Source organism: Chiloscyllium plagiosum, unplaced genomic scaffold (genome assembly GCF_037043375.1).
Source record: "Chiloscyllium plagiosum isolate Xiang-an unplaced genomic scaffold, Cpla_swu_hap1 HiC_scaffold_40, whole genome shotgun sequence".
NCBI lineage: Eukaryota > Metazoa > Chordata > Chondrichthyes > Orectolobiformes > Hemiscylliidae > Chiloscyllium > Chiloscyllium plagiosum.
Genome location: NW_028270178.1, coordinates 3,469,648 through 3,474,196, shown reverse-complemented (window position 1 = coordinate 3,474,196; position 4,549 = coordinate 3,469,648).

The following is a 4,549-nucleotide window of genomic DNA, read 5'->3' as shown; positions in this document are numbered from 1 at the left end:
GCTCCAAGTGTGGTCTAACTGAGGGATATAGAGACCAGCACTGTGCACGGTGCTCCAAGTGTGGTCTAACTGAGGGATATAGAGACCAGCACTGTGCACGGTCCTCCAAGTGTGGTCTAACTGAGGGATACGGAGACCAGAACTGTGCACGGTGCTCCAAGTGTGGTCTAACTGAGGGATACGGGGACCAGAACTGTGCACGGTGCTCCAAGTGTGGTCTAACTGAGGGATATAGGGACCAGAACTGTGCACGGTGCTCCAAGTGTGGTCGAACTGAGGGATACGGAGACCAGAACTGTGCACAGTGCTCCAAGTGTGGTCTAACTGAGGGATATAGGGACCAGAACTGTGCACGGTGCTCCAAGTGTGGTCGAACTGAGGGATACGGAGACCAGAACTGTGCACGGTGCTCCAAGTGTGGTCTAACTGAGGGATAGGGAGACCAGAACTGTGCACGGTGCTCCAAGTGTGGTATAACTGAGGGATATGGAGACCAGAACTGTGCACGGTGCTCCAAGTGTGGTCTAACTGAGGGATACAGAGACCAGAACTGTGCACGGTGCTCCAAGTGTGGTCTAACTGAGGGATACGGGGACCAGAACTGTGCACGGTGCTCCAAGTGTGGTCTAACTGAGGGATACGGGGACCAGAACTGTGCACGGTGCTCCAAGTGTGGTCTAACTGAGGGATACGGAGACCAGAACTGTGCACGGTGCTCCAAGTGTGGTCTAACTGAGGGATACGGAGACCAGAACTGTGCACGGTGCTCCAAGTGTGGTCTAACTGAGGGATACGGAGACCAGAACTGTGCACGGTGCTCCAAGTGTGGTCTAACTGAGGGATACGGAGACCAGAACTGTGCACGGTGCTCCAAGTGTGGTCTAACTGAGGGATATAGAGACCAGCACTGTGCACGGTGCTCCAAGTGTGGTCTAACTGAGGGATATAGAGACCAGAACTGTGCACGGTCCTCCAAGTGTGGTCTAACTGAGGGATACGGAGACCAGAACTGTGCACAGTGCTCCAAGTGTGGTCTAACTGAGGGATACGGAGACCAGAACTGTGCACGGTGCTCCAAGTGTGGTCTAACTGAGGGATACGGAGACCAGAACTGTGCACGGTGCTCCAAGTGTGGTCTAACTGAGGGATATAGATACCAGAACTGTGCACGGTGCTCCAAGTGTGGTCTAACTGAGGGATACGGGGACCAGAACTGTGCACGGTGCTCCACGTGTGGTCTAACTGAGGAATACGGAGACCAGAACTGTGCACGGTGCTCCAAGTGTGGTCTAACTGAGGGATACGGAGACCAGAACTGTGCACGGTGCTCCAAGTGTGGTCTAACTGAGGGATACGGAGACCAGAACTGTGCACGGTGCTCCAAGTGTGGTCTAACTGAGGGATATAGAGACCAGAACTGTGCACGGTGCTCCAAGTGTGGTCTAACTGAGGGATACGGGGACCAGAACTGTGCACGGTGCTCCAAGTGTGGTCTAACTGAGGGATACGGGGACCAGAACTGTGCACGGTGCTCCAAGTGTGGTCTAACTGAGGGATAGGGAGACCAGAACTGTGCACGGTGCTCCAAGTGTGGTCTAACTGAGGGATACGGAGACCAGAACTGTGCACGGTGCTCCAAGTGTGGTCTAACTGAGGGATATAGAGACCAGCACTGTGCACGGTGCTCCAAGTGTGGTCTAACTGAGGGATATAGAGACCAGAACTGTGCACGGTCCTCCAAGTGTGGTCTAACTGAGGGATACGGAGACCAGAACTGTGCACAGTGCTCCAAGTGTGGTCTAACTGAGGGATACGGAGACCAGAACTGTGCACGGTGCTCCAAGTGTGGTCTAACTGAGGGATACGGAGACCAGAACTGTGCACGGTGCTCCAAGTGTGGTCTAACTGAGGGATATAGATACCAGAACTGTGCACGGTGCTCCAAGTGTGGTCTAACTGAGGGATACGGGGACCAGAACTGTGCACGGTGCTCCAAGTGTGGTCTAACTGAGGGATACGGAGACCAGAACTGTGCACGGTGCTCCAAGTGTGGTCTAACTGAGGGATACGGAGACCAGAACTGTGCACGGTGCTCCAAGTGTGGTCTAACTGAGGGATATAGATACCAGAACTGTGCACGGTGCTCCAAGTGTGGTCTAACTGAGGGATACGGGGACCAGAACTGTGCACGGTGCTCCACGTGTGGTCTAACTGAGGAATACGGAGACCAGAACTGTGCACGGTGCTCCAAGTGTGGTCTAACTGAGGGATACGGAGACCAGAACTGTGCACGGTGCTCCAAGTGTGGTCTAACTGAGGGATACGGAGACCAGAACTGTGCACGGTGCTCCAAGTGTGGTCTAACTGAGGGATATAGAGACCAGAACTGTGCACGGTGCTCCAAGTGTGGTCTAACTGAGGGATACGGGGACCAGAACTGTGCACGGTGCTCCAAGTGTGGTCTAACTGAGGGATACGGGGACCAGAACTGTGCACGGTGCTCCAAGTGTGGTCTAACTGAGGGATAGGGAGACCAGAACTGTGCACGGTGCTCCAAGTGTGGTCTAACTGAGGGATACGGAGACCAGAACTGTGCACGGTGCTCCAAGTGTGGTCTAACTGAGGGATAGGGAGACCAGAACTGTGCACGGTGCTCCAAGTGTGGTCTAACTGAGGGATACGGATACCAGAACTGTGCACGGTGCTCCAAGTGTGGTATAACTGAGGGATATGGAGACCAGAACTGTGCACGGTGCTCCAAGTGTGGTCTAACTGAGGGATACGGAGACCAGAACTGTGCACGGTGCTCCAAGTGTGGTCTAACTGAGGGATATGGAGACCAGAACTGTGCACGGTGCTCCAAGTGTGGTCTAACTGAGGGATATGGAGACCGGAACTGTGCACGGTGCTCCAAGTGTGGTCTAACTGAGGGATACGGGGACCAGAACTGTGCACGGAGCTCCAAGTGTGGTCTAACTGAGGGATAGGGAGACCAGAACTGTGCACGGTGCTCCAAGTGTGGTCTAACTGAGGGATACGGAGACCGGAACTGTGCACGCTGCTCCAAGTGTGGTCTAGCTGAGGGATACGGGGACCAGAACTGTGCACGGTGCTCCAAGTGTGGTCTAACTGAGGGATACGGGGACCAGAACTGTGCACGGTGCTCCAAGTGTGGTCTAACTGAGGGATATGGAGACCGGAACTGTGCACGGTGCTCCAAGTGTGGTCTAACTGAGGGATACGGGGACCAGAACTGTGCACGGAGCTCCAAGTGTGGTCTAACTGAGGGATAGGGAGACCAGAACTGTGCACGGTGCTCCAAGTGTGGTCTAACTGAGGGATACGGAGACCGGAACTGTGCACGCTGCTCCAAGTGTGGTCTAGCTGAGGGATACGGGGACCAGAACTGTGCACGGTGCTCCAAGTGTGGTCTAACTGAGGGATACGGGGACCAGAACTGTGCACGGTGCTCCAAGTGTGGTCTAACTGAGGGGTACGGAGACCAGAACTGTGCACGGTGCTCCAAGTGTGGTCTAACTGAGGGATATAGAGACCAGCACTGTGCACGGTGCTCCAAGTGTGGTCTAACTGAGGGATATAGAGACCAGAACTGTGCACGGTCCTCCAAGTGTGGTCTAACTGAGGGATACGGAGACCAGAACTGTGCACAGTGCTCCAAGTGTGGTCTAACTGAGGGATACGGAGACCAGAACTGTGCACGGTGCTCCAAGTGTGGTCTAACTGAGGGATACGGAGACCAGAACTGTGCACGGTGCTCCAAGTGTGGTCTAACTGAGGGATATAGAGACCAGCACTGTGCACGGTGCTCCAAGTGTGGTCTAACTGAGAGATACGGAGACCAGAACTGTGCACGGTGCTCCAAGTGTGGTCTAACTGAGGGATACGGAGACCAGAACTGTGCATGGTGCTCCAAGTGTGGTCTAACTGAGGGATATAGATACCAGAACTGTGCACGGTGCTCCAAGTGTGGTCTAACTGAGGGATACGGGGACCAGAACTGTGCACGGTGCTCCAAGTGTGGTCTAACTGAGGGATACGGAGACCAGAACTGTGCATGGTGCTCCAAGTGTGGTCTAACTGAGGGATATAGAGACCAGAACTGTGCACGGTGCTCCACGTGTGGTCTAACTGAGGGATACGGAGACCAGAACTGTGCACGGTGCTCCAAGTGTGGTCTAACTGAGGGATACGGAGACCAGAACTGTGCACGGTGCTCCAAGTGTGGTCTAACTGAGGGATACGGAGACCAGAACTGTGCACGGTGCTCCAAGTGTGGTCTAACTGAGGGATACGGAGACCAGAACTGTGCACAGTGCTCCACGTGTGGTCTAACTGAGGGATACGGAGACCAGAACTGTACACGGTGCTCCACGTGTGGTCTAACTGAGGGATATGGACATTCGGTCCTGCTGCCAATCCTGGACTCCTATCCTTACCTACACCACCGAAGTGTCGCGCCCCACAGTTGTCTCTCTATACACCTCCTCCCCCACCCCCCCACACCCAAAGGACACACATGCACACCCAA